The sequence below is a fragment of the Miscanthus floridulus genome, chromosome 7, assembly GCF_019320115.1.
Source record: "Miscanthus floridulus cultivar M001 chromosome 7, ASM1932011v1, whole genome shotgun sequence".
Classification (NCBI taxonomy): Eukaryota; Viridiplantae; Streptophyta; class Magnoliopsida; order Poales; family Poaceae; genus Miscanthus; species Miscanthus floridulus.
The window spans coordinates 37,024,005-37,046,960 of record NC_089586.1 but is presented as its reverse complement, the minus strand read 5'-3'; the positions used below and the strand labels follow the sequence as shown (position 1 = coordinate 37,046,960).

Here is a 22,956-nt window from a genome sequence, read left to right as displayed (position 1 = left end):
CCAAAGCACAGGCACGGGCATGGCCCGGTATTTATTGAAAGGCCCGGTGGCGGCCCGTTAGCTGGTGCGGCCTACTAAACAATTCCCGCTTCCCCAGCAGCCCAGCCCAGCGCGCTAACACCCCTAACCCTAGCCCCAGCCGGCCCCTGCTCGCAACCCCCTCCCCCACGCTCACAGGTGCGGCCGCGCCGCACTCGCAGGCGAAGGCGAGTCACGGTCTGCTTGCCCCCTGCACCGGGGATATTTAACGTTTTACCATTATAACGGATGTCACCTCTTCAGATAGCACTCTTAAAATTGCTCCTACATATTTACCATTGAGAGAGAGAGCATTTGATACATTCTTGTCATTTTCGCTGACGTGGCACGCCAACTCGACCTGACAGCATAGACCAGCTACGGGAAATGATAATTTTGCCCCTCATCTATTTCTTCTATCTCTATCCCTTCCTCGCTCGACCTCCGGCCATGGCCGACGATGGGGTCCATGGTGGTGGCTGACAGGACATAGGGGAAGTTGGGGGGCAAGGCAGCCGGGGCCATGGCATGCAGGTCCACGGCCGCGCCCAACGCCGGCGACGAACATGGTCGTAGCCCATAGGGGAAGGCTCGGTCGCAGCGCCGAGGAATGGTGACCAAGCCGATCACCGTCGGCGACCTCATCCACCGCGTTGCCTCCTCCTGCCTCTCCAACCGCCTGCCCTGCAACTACACCCTCTGCGACTCCATCTCTGGGGTGTTCGACGCGCTGATGGCGGAGGTGTTCGAAGCCGTCTCCGGGGTGCGCCGCGCCTACGCCGCGCTCCAGGGCATGCACTGCCCCTAGGACCCCAACAAGATGCACGCCGCGGCCACGGTCGTCATCGTCAATCTCCGCCACCTCGCATGCCTCCGCGACCGCTTCCACCGCTTCGCCTCCGTGGGCCACATCCCACGCCTAAACCCTTCCGCGCCGCCCCTCCGCGAGGCCGTGGCGCTGTACGAGGCGGCGCTCGACGACCTCCAGTGCTATCTCCAATCCAAGTAGGCCGAGGTGGATGGGCTCAAGGAGAAGCTCGCGGCGGCCACCAGCTACCGTAACGGGTGCCACCACCACCACCCGCTTGAAAGCTCTAGTTTGGTTTTGGTGAATTGATGAAACCCTAAGTGCTAACCTAGTTTATCAAAGTGATCATGAGATAGGTAGCACATTCCAAGTGGTGAAGCAAATGAAGATCATGACATGATGATGGCAATGCCATGGTGATGATCAAGTGCTTGGACTTGAAAAGAAGAAAGAAAAAAACAAAAGGCTCAAGGCAAAAGTATAAGTGGTAGGAGCCAATTTATTTTTGGTGATCGAGACACTTAGTGAGTGTGATCACATTTATGATCGATAACCATACTATTAAGAGGAGTGAAACTCATATCGAAATGTGGTTATCAAAGTGCCACTAGATGCTCTAACTCATTGCATATGCATTTAGGATCTAGTGGAGTGCTAACACCCTTGAAAACATTTTGTGAAAATATGCTAACACATGTGCACAAGGTGATACACTTGGTGGTTGGCACATTTGAGCAAGGGTAAGAAACTTCACCGACAGAGTGTCCGCCCATAGAGTGCAGATAGTCCGATGGTGCCACCGGCGCCCTATACAGAAAAGACTGGGTCTCAGGGAGTGGATCGGACGCTGGCCTCAACTGGACCGGTGCGTCCGGTTAGTAGAAGTAGTAAAGACGCTGGCATCGGTCTTCAACCGGACGCTGGCTGGGTGCATCTGGTCCCACTGACGAGGCAGCGCACAGAGGAGACATTGAGTGACCGGACGCTGGGTGAGTCCGGTTGGGCATGACCAGACGCGTCCAGTCGTGATTTTTCGCAGCTGGAACCTTACTGGAAGTGACCGGACGCTGGGATCCTACGTCCGGTCATGGTACTATGTTGCATCCGGTCATCACTTGACTATTGGGATCGAGCGCTCAGTATTTGAATAGAGGGATGATGTGGCAGCCATCCGTTGACCAGATGCTGGCAGGGTGCATCCGGTCGATCTTACCGGAGCGTCCGGTCACCTAAAGTTGTGCCCAGTGAAGGGGTACAACGACTCTATTTCGTGGGGGCTTCTATTTAAGCCCCATGGCCGGCTCTAGCTCACTCTCTTGGCCATTTGCATTGACATAGCAACCTTGTGAGCTTAGCCAAAGCCCTCCCACTCATCTCCATCATAGATTCAACATCTTTGTGAGATTGGGAGAAAATCCAAGTGCATTGCTTTAGTGTTTGCATCTAGATGCACTTGGTGTTTGTGTCGCTGTGGGATTCACTTGTTACTCTTGGTGGTTGTCGTCGCCTAGATGGCTTGGAGCAGCGAGGATCATCAAGCGAAGGTTAGTGATTGTCTCTGGCTCCGATCGTGGTGATTGTGAGGGGTTCTTGACCTTTCCCCGGCGAAGAGCCAAAAGGTACTCTAGTGAATTGCTCGTGGCTTATGTGATCCTCATCTTGTGTTGGTTGTGCAGCACCCTATTGAGGGTTTGGCGTGTGATGCCAATTAGCGCGTGAACCTCCAAGTGAGTGAATCACCACAACGAGAACTAGCTTGCCGGCAAGCAAGTGAACCTCGGTAAAAAAATTATTGTGTCATCATTTGATTCTGAGGTGATTGATATTCATTCTTGTGATTGATTGGTTCACTCATCGACTCAGCGGTATAACCATCTTGCTCACTCTCTTTACATTACCGCAAACTAGTTATCAAGCTCTTTAGTGTAGCTAGTTGTGAGAGCTTATTAGTTTGGTTAGTGTGACTCTTTAGTTAGCATTTGAGAGCACACTTAGTATAGTGACATAGCCATTGTGTGGTTAGAAACTATAGAAACCAGAATTATGGTAGGTGGCTTGCATTTTTAGTAGGCTAGCGCAACACTTGCTTCGTCTCATAATTGTCTAACTGGTTTGCTAAGTGTTGTTGTAGAAATTTTTAATAGGCTATTCACTCTCCTCTAGCCATTAGGACCTTTCAAGTGGTATCAGAGCCGAGGTCACCGTGATTTGAGGCTTAACAACCTTCGGTGTAAAAATGGCTCAAATCAACAACACCAAGAAGTCACCCCAATTTGATGGCTCAAATTATCCCTATTGAAAAGCTAAGATGACAACTTATATCAAGTCAATCAATAGAAAGGTTTGGAAGGTGGTAGAGACAAAGATTGAGATTGAAGATGAAGAGGCTCCCACCGCCGCCGAAGAAATGCTACTCTAAAATAATGGCATTGCTCTTAGTGCCATCCATGATGCTTTGGATGAGAGAACTTTTGAGCAAATCAAGAACATTGAGAGCGCTCATGAGGCATGGAAGAAATTGGAGGAATCATTTGAGGGTACTCAAGCCGTGAAGGGTGCAAAGGCATACATTCTCAAAGAGAAGTTTGCAAGCTTCAAGATGAATGAGGATGAGAGTGTGCTGGAGATATTCCATAGGCTTCAAGTGCTTGTCAATGATCTCAAGGCACTTGGAGAAGAGGTGAAGGACAAGGACTTCTCCCACAAGTTCTTGAGATGTTTGCCTTCAAGATTTGGCACATTGGTCACTATTCTAGTGAGGAGTGGTTTGGACACCATGACACCATACCAAATGTTGGGAGATATAATGATCGATGATACATATAGAGATGATGATGAGAAGGAAGAAAAGAAGGAGAAGAAAGATGAGAAGAAGGATGAAAAGAAGAAGAGCGTGGCATTCAAGGTCACATCATCCAAGGGCAAGGCAAAGCAAGATACATCAAGTGAAGATGATGGCTCATGGGATGATGATGATGATGATGAGAAGATGGCTCTCTTTGTTAAGAGATTTGGCAAGTTCATGTTGACGAAAGGCTACCATGCTAGAAGGAAGAAATCTTTATCCAAGAACAAGAAAGAGTCAAGAAGGTGCTTCAATTGTAGAAGCAAAGATCATCTAGTTGCTCAATGTCCATACAATAGTGACAAAGATGATGACAAGAAGAACAAGAAGAAGGACAAGAAGGAAAAGAAAGAGAAGAAGGACAAGATGACCTTCAAGAAGAAGAAGGGTGGTTCATATGTGGTCACTTGGGATAGTGATGATGATGATGATAGTGATGATGACAAGACCACCAAGAGGAAGGCACTTGCAAGCATTGCTGTCAATGAGAAGTCTTCTCTGTTCGACACTCCATCATGCTTCATGGCTAAAGCCACTAAGGTACAAACTTGTGATGATGGAAGTGATGAGGAACATGATAATGATAATGAAAATGAAAGTGATAGTGATGATGATGAACCAACTAAGGATGAACTATTTGACATGCTAGAAGATGCTAAAGAACACTTTGACATTAAGAGAAGGGAATGCAAAAGCTTGCGTAAGGAACTAAAAGCCCTTAAGCAAGCCTTTGATGAGCTCAATGTATCTCATGAGAGGCTAGAGAAAGCCCATGAGAAGCTTGGCAAGGCTCACAAAAAGCTTGAAAAGGCTCATTCCTCTTTGCTTGATGAGCAAAATAAAAAGAAGCATGTTGAGACTTGTAATGTAGGCTTAACTTGTGATATAATTGATGAATCATTATCTATGCCTATCATTGTTCCTCCCGCTAACCCTTCTTGTAGTACTTCTACTTCCACCTCATCTAGTAGTGATGGTTTCACTTGTGATGCCTCACTAATGGTTGAGAATGAGAACCTCAAGAAGGAGGTCAATAAGCTCACTCACACCTTGGCTAAGGCCTATGGTGGTGAGGACCGCTTGCTTATGTGCTTGGGTAGCTAAAGAGCTTCTCTCTACAAAGAGGGATTGGGCTATACCCCCAAGAAACGCAAGGCAGCCTTTGCTCCTCACAAGACTAGTTTTGTGAAGAACAATGGTTGGTTTTACACTAGTTGCAAGCAAGTTGGTCATAAAGAGCATGAGTGCAAGAACAAAGCAAAAATGCTAATGTATCCTCAATTAAAATTAATTCTTTCTATATGCTTACCAAGGGTGCAAATGGTGTAAAGGCTAAATTTATTGGTAAACCATGGATGGGCTCAAAGAACAAAGCCATTTGGGTGCCAAAGAGCTTGGTCACTAACCTTCAAGGACCCAAGCAAGTTTGGGTACCTAAAAAGAATTGATCTTCTTTTATAGGTTAATTACAAAGCCAGAGGTAGGCATTGGGTTCTTGATAGTGGGTGCACTCAACACATGACCGGTGATGCAAGAATGTTCAACTCAATCAACACCAATGTCAATGATGGTTATGATAGTATCACATTTGGTGACAATGGCAAAGGCAAGGTCAAAGGGCTTGGTAAGATTGCAATATCCAATGACATGAGCATATCCAATGTGTTGCTAGTAGAGAGCTCTAACTTCAATTTGCTATCCGTGGCTCAATTGTGTGATCTTGGATTCAAATGCATATTTGGGGTAGATGATGTAGAGATCATAAGTGTAGATGGCTCTAACTTGATCTTCAAAGGCTTTAGATATGAGAATCTATACTTGGTTGATTTCAATGCTAGTGAAGCTAAATTATCTACATGTTTGTTCACTAAGTCTAGCATGGGTTGGTTATGGCATAGAAGGGTTGGTCATGTTGGAATGAAACAATTAAATAGATTGGTTAAGCATGACTTGGTTAGAGGCTTCAAAGATGTTGTGTTTGAGAAGGATAAGCTTTGTAGCTCTTATCAAGCCGACAAACAAGTTGGAAACACCCATCCTAAGAAAAGCATGATGAGCACTAGTAGATCATTTGAGTTGTTGCACATAGATTTGTTTGGGCCAACTCAATACACTAGCATTGGTGGTAATAAATATGGCTTTGTGATAGTGGATGATTATTCTAGATACACATGGGTATTCTTTCTAGTGGACAAAAGTGATGTGTTTGCAACATTCAAATTATTTGTCAAAGGCACTCACAATGAGTTTAAAACAACCATCAAGAGAGTTAGAAGTGACATTGGTAGTGAGTTCAAGAATACTAGAATTGATGAGTTGTGTGATGAATTTGGAATTAGACATCAATTCTCGACCAAGTACACTCCACAATCAAATGGCCTCATTGAGAGAAAAAATAGAACACTCATTGATATGGCAAGGTCTATGCTTAGTGAGTACAATGTGAGTCAATCTTTTTGGGCCGAAGCTATCAACACGGCTTGCTATTGTAGCAACCGCCTCTATTGTCACTCATTAAAAGAGAAGACACCATATGAGCTCTTGAATGGTAGAAAGCCCAACATTGCTTATTTTTGGGTCGTTGGTTGTAAATGCTATATCTTAAAGAAAGGCACTAGATTGGGCAAGTTTGACAAGAAATGTGATGAAGGATTCCTACTTGGTTATTCCACTACAAGCAAAGCATATAGAGTTTGGAATTTGGATAGTGGTACTCTTGAGGAAGTTCATGATGTTGAATTTGATGAAACCAAGGGTTGACAAGAAGAGAATGAGAACTTAGAAGATGTTAGAGGCATTCAACTTTCAAATGCCATGAAGAACATGGATGTTGGTGAATTGAGACCTAGGCAAGTGAATGATGATGAAGATGATCAAGTGCAAGTGCTCTCTAACTCATATGTGCAAGATGATACAAATCAAGCTAGTACAAGTGGCTCTCATGACAATGAACAAGATCAAGTAGCTAGTACATCATCTCAACCCAATGATCAAGTAAATACATGCAATCAAGTTTCAATGCTCCAACCAACAAATATTGTAAGAGATCATCCATTGGACACTATAATTGGTGATATTTCTAGAGGTGTACAAACAAGATCAAGATTGGCTTCATTTTGTGAGCATTTCTCATTTGTGTCATCCATTGAACCAAAGAAGATAGATGAAGCATTGAAGGATCTTGATTGGGTGAATGCTATGCATGAAGAATTGAATAACTTCACAAGAAATCAAGTATGGGAATTAGTAGAGAGACCAAAGGGACACAATATGATTGAAACCAAATGAGTCTTTAGAAATTAGCAAGATCAAGATGGGATAGTAGTAAGGAACAAAGCAAGATTGGTAGCACAAGGATATACACAAGTTGAAGGTCTTGACTTTGGAGAAACATATGCTCCGGTTGCTAGTTTGGAAGCAATTAGAATCTTGCTAGCCTATGCTTGTGCCCACAACATCAAACTCTATCAAATGGATGTTAAGAGTGCATTTCTCAATGGTTACATCAATAAAGAAGTATATGTTGAGCAACCTCCTGGTTTTGAAGATGACAAGAAGCCCGACCATGTGTATAAGTTGAAGAAGACATTGTATGGCTTGAAGCAAACACCTAGTGATGTAGACTAGGCCCGATCTTCCGAAAGGTATAATAGTGTTGATTGGTGGAGACTCGACGTTCACGATCTAGGCTTCGAACCAAGACTAATTCGGACCCCCGCAACCATTACACTACTGCTCCGTTGGTTATCAACCACGCGAACACGATTCACCTCGCCGAGAAGGCTTTCCTGCAAGCGAATCGAGAACACAAGCAAGAACGGGATGAACGCAATCTAAAATTGCAAATAAATATGAGGCTTATGATAACAAGAAGGAGTTCAAGTCTTTATTCGAAAGGACTAATCGCCACAGGTGAACAAGATCAAGAACTGGGGCCCTCGTTCACAACAAGCAGCCTTGGCGGCACAGTTGCAGCAAAATGATGTCTGTTTCATGAGAAAATCAAGAACTAAACAAAATCCAAACCCTAAGGAGAGTGACGGCTGCTATTTATAGAGTCTTGGGCGTCACCCCCCTGGACGCGCCCCCTAATGGGCCCAAACATGATACACGGTCCAACGGACCAAAAGATGGTGTCGCAGCACCCTGGTAGATTCTAGATGCTGACTTGTTTCAATGATTCCTGTTAATTTTGAAGGTCTTTTGATGTGAGATCACTTGGATTGACTTCCTTATCAAGTTATCTTTCCAACTATATGTGGATCGTCGAAAATGGAGTCTAGATGCGTCCTGGGTGACCAATTTAAGACAGACTGGTCCTAGAACCCGAGATGGGCTCCAACTTCAGTTGGACTAGGCCTCCACCATGAAAAAGATGAATTGGACGCCCATGCTGGAACTCCTCCTCTCCTTGTCTTGTATGTGATGAAGAAGTGATGTCCTCATCATCCTCCCTTTCTTGAATTGAAGTTGTCCTCGACTGAAGTAGATCGTCTCCTCCATTGGATGACAGCAATGATGGCTCCGGAAGAAGACATTCATCTTGGCGCCCAATCCTTCGCAAAGGCGGCTGCCATGGTGGTTTCCCAGCTGGGAATTCATCCTCCTCCTGCAAAAGGTTAGTACCAACAAGAGGCATAGCACTAGAAGCAAGACTAGGTGGACATATAGATGATGTACAAGTTAAAGCATAACAAGGTTCACATGATCAGCAAGAACAGATTTAAGAGCAAATAAAACTTCTTTCATGTTACTTGATGGTTCAATTGTTGGTTTGCTAAAGTCTTTATCATGGTCTTTCTTTTTGTTTTCAGCAAGTTCCTTTTCATATTGCATAATTTCAGCAGGAGTTAAAGGAAGTAAAGCGATGGTCTTTCCCTTAAATATAAAAGTATATCTATATTGCCTACCATGATGTAGAACATTATTATCATATTGCCAAGGGTGGCCTAACAAAAGTGAACAAGCTTGCATAGGCACGACATCAAAATCAGTATAATCATGGTATGATCCGATAGAAAAATGCACACGAGCAGATTGTGTTACCTTTGCCTTACCACTATTGTTGAACCACTGAACATGGTATGAATGTGGAAGAGTACGTGTAGATAAACCAAGGGTCTTGATAAGCTCAAAACTTACCAAGTTATTGCTGCTCCCTCCATCAATGATAGCACGAACACGGAAATTATTGACAATGAGGAACATTTGAAATAAATTGTGGCGTTGTAGCTTGTCTACTGGCTCAACTTGTGTACTTAAAACACGCTGAACAAGGATTGATTGGTAGTTTGCAGTGCATGTCACACTATCAATTACCTCATCAGGATCTTCAGCACTATCTGCAAATTTATCTACATAAAGATCAATTGCAAGTGCAAATTCATTCTCTTCATCACTAGCACTAGCATACCCACCATCATCAGTAGCAATATATGCGTGTTTGCTAGGGCATTCTTTAGCAATATGTCCCATGCCCTTGCAGCGGTGGCAAACAATTTTAGAAGAGCTGCTAGAGAAAGGTGTAGCAGATCCACTGGAAGGTGTGATAGAAGAACTCTTCTTTATAGGCGCTGGTGGTGTCTGCACATCAGAAAATTTACTCACCTCGGTTGGACATGAAGGAGTGGACGGATTCGTGGAACGCCAAGGTTGTTGTCCCTGTACTTCCCTTTTAGCTTTAAGAGCATAATGATATAACTGGGAAAATCTAGTCCATTCTTTATAGTCAAGAACATCCTGTATTTCACGATGCAAACCTCCAAAAAATCTAGAACACTTATCCATTTCATCATCTTGTATGTTACTACTTGCAAGACCAATTAAAAGCTCCTATTAATATTCCTCAACAGTCTTACTACCTTGATTTAAACGTTGCAGTTTTAATCGTAGATCACGCTGATAGTATGGAGGAACAAATCTCGATTTCATTCGTCGTTTAAGTACAGTCTAGGTTTGAGGTATTTGAGCATTAGCATTAGCATTAACATTATTGCAAATATCATTCCACCAGAAAAGAGCAAAACTAGTAAACTCACTAGTAGCAAGTCTAACTCTATATTCTTTAGGGACTTGATGGGAGCTAAATTTTTGATCTACAGCCATCTTCCAATCTAAATATGTTTCAGGATTAGCAGAACCAGAAAAAGGAGGTATCTTAAACTTGGTTTTAGAGAAAGGATCATTATTACCTTGGTTATTACCTCCCATACCGCGTCGATTAAAGTTTAACCGATTATGGTTACGTGCATCCTCAGCACATCGTTGAGCTTTGGCTTCAGCCTCCACGTCGCCATCCTCCTCCTCAGAGAGATCATCATCATCTTCTTCATGATGTGGTTCAGGATGTCGTTGTTCAACATCTTCAATCCTCTTGGCCAAGTTGGTGATTTGTTGAAGGATCTCATTGAACTTGTCATCAAGAACGGCGTGAAGCTCATTCTTAGAAACACAGTCATTGAAATCTGTAGGTGTGTCCCCATTTCCTTTGCCGCTGCCTTCCGCTTTTCCTGACATGGTTAGTAGAAAGAAGAAGACAACACAAATAGTATTATCCCTACCAACTACTTAGGTTGTGGACAAGGAAAAACAAGGCACTTAACTCTCAAGCGTCTTACCATGGTCTTACAAGTGTTCCTACCAAAGCAACAGGCGGTGTAATCGGTCATTGACTGTGATACCGTTGTAGCTTGAGTGTAATAGTTGCAAGGTGAACCTATACTTGGTTAGAAGAAAGTGGAGCTTGGACAGGCATAATATAGTAGCAAGGAATAGCAAAATTCACAACTGAATAGCAAAGCTGAATAAGTGTCCCAAGTACTTGTCTTAGTTGCTGGCCTACTCACGTTCTAAGTACCAGATGTATGAGCTGATGTGAACAGCAGGAATAAGATTAGGAACAAGGCAGCAATCAGCACACACAAACACAACTCAAATGGCGCTCTCTATGTGCTCCTCTAGATATTGTTCCACTTTTGCCTCTCTTTTTTCTCTATTTTTGGGCAGTCATTATTTTTGGGAATCTTTGACTTTTTTGTTTTATTTTTTTGATATTTTTTCTTCACTTAGGAGCACAAAAGAAGTAACCACAGAAATATGAGCTTAAACAAGTGAAAGGCGTGGCCTATGGAATTTTTAGAAGACGTGCTCAAAATTGACAAAAACTTGTGACCACGAAAAGAGGATTTTGTGACCAGTTTTTGACCAAAATCCGAGTTTGTATGCGTGGCCTATGGACGGATCTGAATTTTTTTTCTGATCAATTTTGATATATGGAACGTCGAAATCCGAGTTTGTATGCGAAAACTAGACCAGTTTTATGAACTGACTCCGAATTAGAGGACAAAACGGGAACAATGCGCGCAAAATTGGTCACGGCAGCAAGGATTTGATGGAAACAGTAAAGACAAGTATAACAAATTAGTTGGCATGGACTAGGGTTTGATGGATATAAAGGAAACACAGCAAGACTTGAAGGTATTCATGGATTATGATGAAAAACAAAGGAAAAACATAAACTAGACTCAAAAATGATCTAAAACTAGCAACCAGAGCTTGACCTAGGGCACAAACTCAACCACATGACGAAATTGCATGGCACAACGAGGCTATAGGACAGGGAATATGTGGCAATGTATATTTTTTTGGCTTTTTGTGGACTATAGGTAATGCAAAAATAGTAACAATCTAAAGGGAAAACAAAGTTATATCTAACGAGCAACAAGATCTCTGATACCACTTGATGTAGACTAGGCCCGATCTTCCGAAAGGTATGATAGCGTTGATTGGTGGAGACTCGATGTTCACGATCTAGGCTTCGAACCAAGACTGATTCGGACCCCCGCAACCGTTACACCACTGCTCCGTTGGTTATCAACCATGCGAACGCGATTGACCTCACCGAGAAGGCTTTCCTACAAGCGAATCGAGAACACAAGCAAGAATAGGATGAACGCAATCTGGAATTGCAAATAAATATGAGGCTTATAATAACGAGAAGGAGTTCAAGTCTTTATTCGAAAGGACTAATCGCCACAGGCGAACAAGATCAAGAACTGGGGCCCTGGTTCATAGCAAGCAGCCTTGGCAGCGCAGTTGTAGCAAAACGATGTCTATTTCACAAGGAAATCAAGAACTAAACAAAACCCAAACCCTAAGGAGAGCGATGGCTGCTATTTATAGAGTCTTGGGCGTCACCCCCCTAGACGCACCCCCTAATGGGCCCAAACACGATACACGGTCCAACGGACCAAAAGATGGTGTCACAGCACCCTGGCAGATTCTAAACGCTGACTTGTTTCAACGATTCTGTTGATTCTAAAGGTCTTTTGATGTCAGACCACTTTGATTGGCTTTCTTATCAAATTAGCTTTCCAACCATATGTGGATCATCGAAAATGGAGTCCGGATGCTTCCTGGGTGACCAGTTTAAGGCAGACTGGTCCTAGAACGTGAGATGGGCTCCAACTTCAGTTGGACTAGGCCTCCACCATGAAAAAGATGAATTGGATGCTCATGCTGGACCTCCTCCTCTCCTTGGCTTGTATGTGATGAAGAAGTGATGTCCTCATCACCTAAAGCATGGTATGAGAGATTGAGGGACTTCCTACCCTCTAAAGGATTCATGATGGGCAAGGTTGACACCACTCTCTTCATTAAGAAGATTGGAAAAGATTTATTTATGTTGTAAATCTATGTTAGTGACATCATATTTAGATCAACCAATCAAGACTTTTGTGAAGAGTTTGGAAAGATAATGGCTAATGAGTTTGAGATGTCCATGATTGGAGAGTTAAGTTACTTCCTTGGTCTTCAAATCAAGCAATTGAAGAATGGTACTTTTATGAGTCAAGGCAAGTATATCAAGGACATGATCAAGAAGTTTGACACGAGTGATAGTAAAGCCATTAGTACACCAATGGGAACAAATGGCAACTTGGATAGTGATGCAAGTGGAAATATGGTGGATAAAAAATTGTATCGGTCTATGATTGGAAGCCAACTCTATGTGACCGCATCAAGGCCGGATGTCATATTTAGTGTATGCATGTGTGCAAGATTTCAAGCCTCACCAAGAGAAAGTCATTTGAAGGCTACAAAGAGAATATTGAGGTACTTGAAGCATACACAAAATGTTGGTTTGTGGTATCCCAAAGAAACAAAGTTTGAGCTAGTTGGTTACTCCGACTTGGATTATGCGGGATGCAAGGTTGAAAGAAAGAGCACCTTGGGCACATGTCAATTATTGAGAAGATCACTCATTTTATGGTCATCAAAAAAACAAAATAGTGTTGCATTATCAACCGCTGAAGCCGAATACATATCCACCGGTAGTTGTTGTGCACAAATACTTTAAATGAAGGCCACCTTGAATGCCTTTGGAATCAAGTTTAAGAAAGTGTCATTGTTATGTGACAATGAGAGTGCAATCAAGTTAACCAACAATCTGGTTCAACGTGCAAGAACAAAGCACATTGATGTCTGCCACCATTTCATAAGAGATCACCAACAAAAGGGAATATTTGCATTGAGAGTGTAGGCACCGATAATCAACTTGCCGATATATTCACCAATCCATTGGATGAGAAAAGGTTTTGCAAGCTAAGGAATGAGTTGAACATATTGGATTTCTCAAATATGTGTTGATGCACCCCCCCCCACTTATATGACATGCCTCTCCAAGGTAAAAGTTGATTGGCATGGCATACATCCTTGCTAATGACATTTTTAGTGCATGTAGTAATCTTTCACATTTAATAGGTTCATTCAAGAAAATCAAATGATTTTGATGATTGTATGGTACCACTATTGCTTCTATGCTTAAATTGGTTTAGTGGTAGCATATGACATATTTGTGGGCTTGTAAACCTAGTGTTTGATCTAGAAAATGAGCTCTAAGTGTTTAACTCAACATGGTACAAGATAACCCTTATTTGGAGGTGTGAAGAAGCTTGTCCTTGGATCAAACCAAGTTAAATATCTTTGGCAAATGATCTAGATTGGACCAAATTTGAGAAAATGATCCTCACCCCATTGATTGACATTGATAAATCTCAACCTATCCACATTTTAAACCTTTGTGGTCATTGATGACAAAGGGGGAGAAAAACAAAGATATTAGTTATATTAATACGATGGGGAGAAAAACAAAGATATTAGTGTACTAAGATAGTGAAAAGACAACAAAGGGGGAGAATTTGACATTAGGGAAGAGATATGACAAAGGAAAGGGATCATTTAAAATTTTGAGCACACAAGTAGGGAGAGCAAGCTCATGAACTTGTATGGTGCATCTGAATGTGCATTTCACATGGTTGCTTACATGACACAAATTTTTAAATTTCAATATCCATACTTGTGTGGTTTATGCTAGTTGAATGATGAAATGAAAATCTAGCAAGCATATGTTATCTAGTGATTTCATTTCCAAGTGGTATTGAGCTAACCATGGTGCTAAGGATGGTATAATGGTGCACTCCAATTGGTATCACGCTTTAAAGATCCATCTTTTATACCTTAGCATCATTTGGTAGACATTGTCTCCTATATTTCCTATCTAAGCATATGTGCAAGCTTCAATCCAAACTCTTAGCACATATGTAGGGGGAGCAATTGCTACCATATGGAGTTCATGAAACTTGTCTATATCCTTTTACACATAGTAAATATGCTTGGACAAGCAACATGGATTCAATTGAATTTCAATTCATATCTTTGTGAAAGGGTTGTCATCAATTACTAAAAAGGGGGAGATTGAAAGCTCTAGTTTGGTTTTGGTGAATTGATGAAACCCTAAGTGCTAACCTAGTTTATCAAAGTGATCATGAGATAGGTAGCACATTCCAAGTGAAAAAGCAAATGAAGATCATGACATGATGATGGCGATGCCATGGTGATGATCAAGTGCTTGGAATTGAAAAGAAGAAAGAGAAAAACAAAAGGCTCAAGGCAAAGGTATAAGTGGTAGGAGCCAATTTGTTTTTGGTGATCGAGACACTTAGTGAGTGTGATCACATTTAGGATCGATAGTCGTACTATTAAGAGGAGTGAAACTCGTATCAAAATGCGGTTATCAAAGTGCCACTAGATGCTTTAACTCATTGCATATGTATTTAGGATCTAGTGGAGTGCTAACACCCTTAAAAACATTTGTGAAAATATGCTAACACATATGCACAAGGTGATACACTTGGTGGTTGGCACATTTGAGCAAGGGTAAGAAACTTCACCGACAGAGTGTCCGCCCATAGAGTGTGGATAGTCCGATGGTGCCACCAACTCCCTATACAGAAAAGACTGGGTCTCACAGAGTGGACCGAGCGCTGGCCTCAACTAGACCAGTGCGTCCGGTCAGTAGAAGCAGTAAAGATGTTGGCGTCGGTCTTCGACCGAATGTTGGGTCATTTCATGACCGGACGCTGGTTGGGTGCGTCTGGTCCCACTGACAAGGTAGCACACAGAGGAGACGTTGAGTGACCGGACGCTGGGTGAGTCTAGTCGGGCATGACCGGATGCGTCCGGTCTTGATTTTTCGCAGCTGGAACCTTACTAGAAGTGACTGGACGCTGGGATCCTACATCCAGTCATGGCACTGTGCTGTGTCTGGTCATCACTTGACCGTTGGGATCAGGCACTTAGTATTTGAAGAGAGGGATGACGTGGCAGCCATCCGTTGATCGGACGCTGGCAGGGGGCGTCCGGTCGATCTTATTGGAGCATCCGGTCACCTCGAGTTGTGCCCAGTGAAGGGGTATAATGGCTCTATTTCGTGGGAGCTTCTATTTAAGCCCCATGGCTGGCTCTAGCTCACTCTCTTGGCCATTTGCATTGACATAGCAACCTTGTGAGCTTAGTCAAAGCCCTTCCACTCATCTTCATCATAGATTCAACATCTTTGTGAGATTGGGAGAGAATCCAAGTGCATTGCTTGAGTGTTTGCATCTAGAGGCACTTGGTGTTTGTGTTTCGCTGCGGGATTCGCTTGTTACTCTTGGTGGTTGCCGCCACCTAGATGGCTTGGAGCAGCGAGGATCATCGAGCAGAGGTTGGTGATTGTCTCTGGCTCCGATCGTGGTGATTGTGAGGGGTTTTTGACCTTTCCCCGGTGAAGGGCCAAAAGGTACTCTTGTGAATTGCTCGTGGCTTGTGTGATCCTCATCTTGTGTTGGTTGTGCGGCACCCTATTGAGGGTTTGGCGTGTGATGCCAATTAGTGCGTGAAACCTCCAAGTGAGTGAATCGCCACAACGAGGACTAGCTTGCCGGCAAGCAAGTGAACCTCAGTAAAAAATCATTGTGTCATCATTTGATTCTGAGGTCATTGGTATTCATTCTTGTGATTGATTGGTTCACTCCTCAACTTGGCGGTATAACTATCTTGCTCACTCTCTTTACATTACCACAAACTAGTTATCAAGCTCTTTAGTGTAGCTAGTTGTGAGAGCTTGTTTGTTTGGTTAGTGTGACTCTTTAGTTAGCCTTTGAGAGCATGCTAACTTAGTATAGTGACATAGCCATTGTGTGGTTAGAAACTATAGAAACAAGAATTGTGATAGGTGACTTGTATTTTTACTAGGCTAGCGCAACACTTGCTTCACCTCATAATTGTCTAACCGGTTTACTAAGTGTTGTTGTAGAAATTTTTAATAGGCCATTCACCCCTCTCTAGCCATTAGGACCTTTCACCGCTCTCTAAGCAGAACGGCCCTGGTGGCACCGATGATGGAGCTGTTCACCTCCTGTGTCGAGTAGGCCCGCGTGGTGACACGAGTGTTTGCGGGGCACCTCGCGCACCTGATGCGTGCCATGGGGCTGGAGCTCACCAAGATCCCAGTGTCCTCCCCACAGCTAGCCAAGCATGCGCTGGCACACATCATGCATGCCCTCCTCTGTGGCTTCGAGCACGAGTCCTTCTACCTAGACGGCTCCCTCTTGTCGCTGCTGGATCCCGCCGTGTTCCGGTGGGAGGTCGAACGAGGAAGGGATAGAGATAGAAGAAATAGATGAGGGGCAAAAATGTCATTTCCCATGGCCGGTCTATGCTGTCAGGTCGAGTTGGCGTGCCACGTCAACGAAAATGGCAATAATGTATCAAATGCTGTCTCTCGATGGTAAATATGTAGGAGCAATTTTAAGAGTGCTATCTGAAGAGGTGACATCCGTTATCTCTACAACTAAAATATTCATAACTATTCCGTCCACAGGTGCGACACCAAAGCCGCTCCATGTGATCAAATTAGGAAGGCAATGCACACTTGCTCCATGGGATCAAATCAGGAAGGCAATGCCACTCGATCCATGCGATCAGCTCAATCCCCATAACAGCCGTAGCAAATCAGGAAAGCAAAAATCAATTCCCTGCGATAGACATTTTTTTGGTGCCACAATCACCGCTTTGGGTCGTCGGTCTGCCCCTATGATCCTCGCCTGCTTTCACCGTGCTTCCCCCCGTGATATAAAAGGAAACCACCATCCGCGTCGCTCCCCCGCGATTCATCCGCCACCATCCGCGTCGCTCCCTGTGATTCATATACTGATCTTTGTAGTGGCAATAGCTCACCTGCGATCTTTATTTTGAACTATGTATTTGAATGATGTGAATTTTTTGTTTCAGTATCCTTGTTACGTAAAATTGATGCTCATTTTTAAGCTATTGGCTCAAAACAACATTTTGCTAAGATAAAGTAGATTTTAGTGTCTGGTGACAAAACGTAAATTTCTTGATGCTCTTCATGTTGAAATTTCTTTAGCTCAAAATATAAAATTGATGCTTATCTCATTATGGTTTTCATGTAATAGTGATGATTGGCTAAATAAAATGTTACTGAAATTATATCATTTTTCTGAAACAATGAATTATCACAGTATTATTTCTCGCACTCCAAAGCAGTATACTCGACGGCTATCGATCTGTGTGTTTCTGTTGATCACGATTGCGTTTGTCACTCTAGCACTACACATGTTGAGATGGCTAGGTACTATTTTGTTCTCATTGCAACGCACGGGCATGATGCTAGTAATGGTAAAGACCCTGTTCGCTTCTCTTATAATCTGTACTTTTCAGCTTAGTTTTTCAGCGAGAACCGTGTTTTTCTCTCCCAACGAATCAGCTAGAACCGTGTTAACAGGAAAAAAAGTTAAATATCCCCCTGCACTGCCCCAACCTCATCCTCCTGCTTCCCCTGCTTCCCGCCCCAACCTCGTCCTCCTGCTTGCCCACTGCACTGCCGGCGCACCTCCCCTGTGCGGCCTCCAGCGCAGCGTCCGCGCCAGCGTCGAGCGTAGCGGCCTCGAGCGGTGGTCGCCGCCTCCTCTTCCCTTTTTGTCGACAGAATATCATCAGCAGTCCTCCAAGGGGTATCCCACAAAGGTAGATTGATCGGTAGAGGAGCGTGAGATCAAGAACAAGAAGGCAACAGAGACACACGAGTTAGATATGTTTCAGGCCAGTCAGTATGACAGTAATACCTTACTCTTGTGGTTTGTTGGTTTGTATTAGCTATCATATGATATGCCATGATTTTAGAGGGTGGTCCCTGTCCCACCTTATATAGTCCAGGGAGGTAGTGTTACAAGTCGGTTAGATCTGAGAGATAATCCGGAAAGTAATAACTGATTATATGAATCTTGGAATCATACATATCCTAACAGAACTCGTAGTATCTTTAGGATATCTTCCTAGTATCTTGCGGTAGGCGCCGAGCAGAGTCCTGCCCCACAAGGCTTCATCTAGTGGGCTGGGCCACCCCTAGGGGCGCAGCCCATGTGGCCTGTCCGTGGGTATCCTGGGGTCATACACCCCACAGCTAGTCCACGAGCGCCTTGTACCTATTACGCAACGCCATCTTGAGCTCATTGAATAGGTGCAGATAATGCTAAGCAGTCAAACTCATGGTCCAACCACCGTGTTGAATTGCCGAGCAGCGTGAATCGTCACTGAGCAGCGTGTACCATCGTTGAGCAGCATGACCTATCGCCGAGCAGCATGAACCATCACCGAGCAGCGTGTACCATCACCGAGCAGTGTGACCTGTCGTCGAGCAGTGTGACCCAAGTATGGCTTGCCATAAGGGTGTAAGGAGCTCAAGTTCATAATCGAAAATTTCTTCGTAGTAGACCAAGTGTGCCCACTTAGAGTCTGAACAAAGCAGTAGGAGTCAACATTCTTCTTTAGGCATGTAGTCATTGAGAAAAAATTCCACACACTCACTATGAGGTGAAGTGTGCCCACTTAGTCCCTGAGCATGACAGCAGATGATGTAGTCATATGGTGCCATGGTTAGAAACTAGAAGAATAGTAGAAAAACCAACCGAGCAGGCAGCCAGTCCCCGAGCGTGGCCCAAAAAGAGACAAAGCACATTCACCACAAGGTAAAGTGTGCCCACTTAGTCCCCAAGCCTGACAGCAGATGATGTAGTCATGTGGTGCTAGGGTCAAAAACTAGAAAAACAATCAAAGATCAGCGGAGTAGGCAGCTAGTCCCTGAGCTACAAGCGGAGACATCGGAGAAACCATACCATGGAGAAAAAAACTAGAGTAACGGTTGTATAGTGTCGGCTATTGAGCCTTAATAAATGGCGGAGAAGTCAGCTATATTTCGGCGAGTAGCAACTTATGGTAGTGATAAATGAGCGACATGGGCTGCAGTTGCGCAGAAGCCTAGGTAATGGCCCATATGCCGCATCGGAGAAATCAAAGTGGCACAGATCGCGGGAACAGTTCCCAAAAAAACCCTTGAATGCGGAACGGTGGGGAAAATCCTATATAATAGTGCCACCGCATACCCCATTCCCACCTTTTCCACTTCATCTTCCTCCTCACCTCTCGCTCCGCTGAATCCACAACCACATTGCCTCTATCGCCAAACCCTAACCAGATTTGAGAGATGGCACCGAAAGAAAGGAGCTGTGAAATCGAAGAAGACGAGTCCCAAGAAGACGGATGCCATGGCCCGATGCGACGAGGAGTGGGTGCTGTCGCGAATAGGAGAAGCGGAGCTAAACTGATTGGTGGAAGCCGGTGTTCTCCCCGACCGTGCTACCGCCAGATGGTGGCTAGCCCTCGGTGAGTCCTTTCCAACACCTCATACTGACGAAGCAGTGGTATTCGAAGACTATTTCTGGCATGGGTTAGGGTTTCCTGTTCACCCATTTCTGAGGGATCTGTTGGAGCTCTAGGGGGTTACTCTGTGTAATCTCCACCCCAATATCATTTTGCACATCTCAATCTTCATCCACTTTTGTGAGGTATACCTCGGAATCCTACCCCACTTCAATCTTTTTCGTCACCTATTTTGGCTAAAGAAGAGAGGCGGCGCTGGTTCCAAGGTGGTCGGCGGGGTGTATCTCTAGCTGCGGGATGGAATAGCGAGTGAATACCTTACCGTACCACTTAACACGTCGCTGAAAGGGTGGAACACTAGGTGGTTCTACATGAAACAAAGCCACCCAGCGGTTCGCTATAATGCCGACCACATCCCAGAAAGCCAGAGGAGTTGGTCGGAGCTGTCGAGCAATGACGATATGGAGCAAGTGAATGAACTCCTCGGCTTAATAAAAGGCATGAAGACCAATGGCGGATTGGTGGTGGCAAGTTTCATAGTGCACCACATTCAGCCCTGTAAAGAGAGGGCGCACCCAGGCTTTGAATTCAAAGGGGAGACCGACGGTACCCGAGAGAGGCTAGAAATACTATCCAGGAACGTCGTTGAAGACCGGACTGCCGAGTTGTTCGCTCCGCTGGCCTCATTTAGCCCTTCAACTGCAAGAATCTGCCTCCTCAGGTGAATATCCCGACTGAGTGTTTCTGAGAAGTTTTTTTATATATTATCATTGCCGAGCAATAAACTAATCCTACTCATGTGAAGATCCATTCACAGGATAGGGCAGTGTATTTCTCGGGCGTGCCGAGAAACGATTGGCCGCCATCAGTGGATGCACGATGACCAGTTCAACCTGAAGAAAGCTCCGTTGGTGTCTCCTCGGAGTCTAGAGGTATGGATACTGGTCGGACGGAGAGTCCTCCTCCGGTGTCGGCAAAAATCCGGGGGAAGAGGCCGGCGGCGGATGAGCCAGCCTAGAAGAAGAGGAAAACAGCGTCTACTGATCCCCGCAAACCAGGCAGCATCTCACTTGATGATGATCAGACCAATCGAACATGAAGGACCGTGGTGTTCGATTGGTCTAACGACGATGAGATTCTCACGAATCCTCCCCCGAGCATGAAAGAGCCTCCACGCAACCCACGCGCGGAGAAACAACCCGGGGTAGGTGGAGAAGTCCGTGAAGCGCCGACAAGGAGAGTCATCGAGCAGCGAGCGGAGGGAATTTCTACACATCAGATGATGGAAGTCCCCGCGAGGCGAGCAACGGAAGTCCCCGAGCAACAAGCGGGAGTAGACCTGAAGTAGCAGGCAGAACCAAGGCCAACCGAGGAAGAGCTGAGAATTCCCCCACTGAGCATGGGAGTCAACCCCGCTGCTACGCCTGGAGGCTCAGGTCAGCACTGCCGGTTCAAGAAATTGAACCGTCAGACCAAACCGTAAGTGTCCTCGTGCTAAAGTTACTTTGCTGTATTTTCTTTACTTCTATGGTGACTGAATAACTGATTTGATACAGTGCAAGGCAAACAACAGATTCAACCCGGCCCGCTCAGACTGAGCTGCAACCAGAAACTGGCCCTGGAGCGGGGGAGATGCCAGTAGACCCCATCCTGGAGTCCCTGAGTGCTCGAGAGCACACGAGGGAGCCAATCGCTATCCCTGGTGGGCATGGTGGTAGCGAACGACTATCTACAACAGCGAACAAGTCGGCGACAGCACCTGTGGCAACGTCGGGATCTGGAGCGAAAAAGCTTGCGGTGCCAAAGGAGCAGACGGCAGTCCCCGAGGCTTCGGAGGGCATGGTTGGACCTGCTATCCGACCACCGAGCCCCCAGGTGGTGCCTCGGCTACAACAGAGGAGGACAAGGTGGAGGAGATCGTGCATGACGAGCCTCGACCACAAGCAGTCCGGATCCTTCGAAAGCGCGGCTGATGAAAGTAGTGATTATCGAAGATGAGGACACCACCAAGGAGTTCAGGAGATTGGAGACTGCCCTTACCGGTGTGATGAAACAGATCAAGGTTAATACTGCATCTAGAAAGGTCCTAGTTGTTTATTGGAATTGGATAACGATACTGTCATCGTTCATTTGAAGGAAATATCTCGAGTTGCCGAGCAGCGCCGCTAGCTAATAAAGTGAATGGAGCCCCTTGCTGAAGAGAACGAAAAACTCAAAGAGGCCAAGAACCTCTCGGAGAAGAATATCCAGAGGGCCCAATGCGAATGAGACCTTGCGGAGTCCAACGCGCGGGACCTAGAATACCAGAAGGGGGTCCTCACTAAAAAGCTGGCTGTTGTGTCCTGAGCAGGTGCGGAGCCAGTCTGAGCAGCTGGCCGCTGTCTCCAGCTAATAGAAAAGTGCTTCTAAGCAACTAGAGAGGAAAACCGAACAACTCAACAGTGTATCCAAACAGAAAGCAGGTACGGGATATCACAGGAATGTACTTTTGCATTGCTAAACAGCCACATTTCGGTGACAACTGTTGCGCTTGTAGAGCAAGACGCTGAGCTTGGCCAAATGCGCTAGGCTATCGATCAACTTCGCTAGGAGAAGGCAAAGGAAACAGAGCGGGCGGACAAACTTGCTTCGAAGCTGAAAGGTGAATTCCTCCTTATCGAAATTACTGTTGAAGTAGCATCCTTGTATAATGGATCATTGTAACGCTTGTAGGCTATCATCATAAAGCCAAAGCATAGTTTGACGTGCTGATGCAGGAGGCCAAGGTCCAAAAGGAGAACTTTGACGCTGTAATCGTCGCAATTAAGCCGGTGCTTGACTGCGTCGACCTAGAACCAGCCACTCAGCGCGATAGCAGGCGGCAACGTCCCGACACTATCATCCAGAGGTACAAGGTAGCATGGGAAAACTTCAAGACCTTCAACCGCGCCACCATTACGATCGTCGCTACCCATGTCCTTGCGGTTCTTTAGGTCCCATTACCCAACCATCGACCTTCAGTCCATAGGGGGTGGGTTCACCGAAGGACTGAGCGACGTGGGGACCCAGCAGCTGGAGGATGAGGTGGAGGACGTAGCGAAGATGCTGGCCGACGATATAGATCTATTTGGTGAGACAGATGGTAATGGCGGAGCTCAGTAATATGCTCATAGATTATCATCTGTAAAACCTTGACAGTGTATTTAGAAAGCACGAAAGTGTAAGAAACAATTATTTATCGAATAAA

At 44.9% G+C, this 22,956-nt stretch overlaps 1 pseudogene; it reads left to right on the top strand.

The window, feature by feature from the left end:
- Nucleotides 1-628: 628 nt before the first annotated feature.
- LOC136465364 (uncharacterized) lies at nt 629-22,871 on the top strand (annotated as a pseudogene).
- The last annotated feature ends 85 nt before the right edge of the window (nt 22,872-22,956 follow it).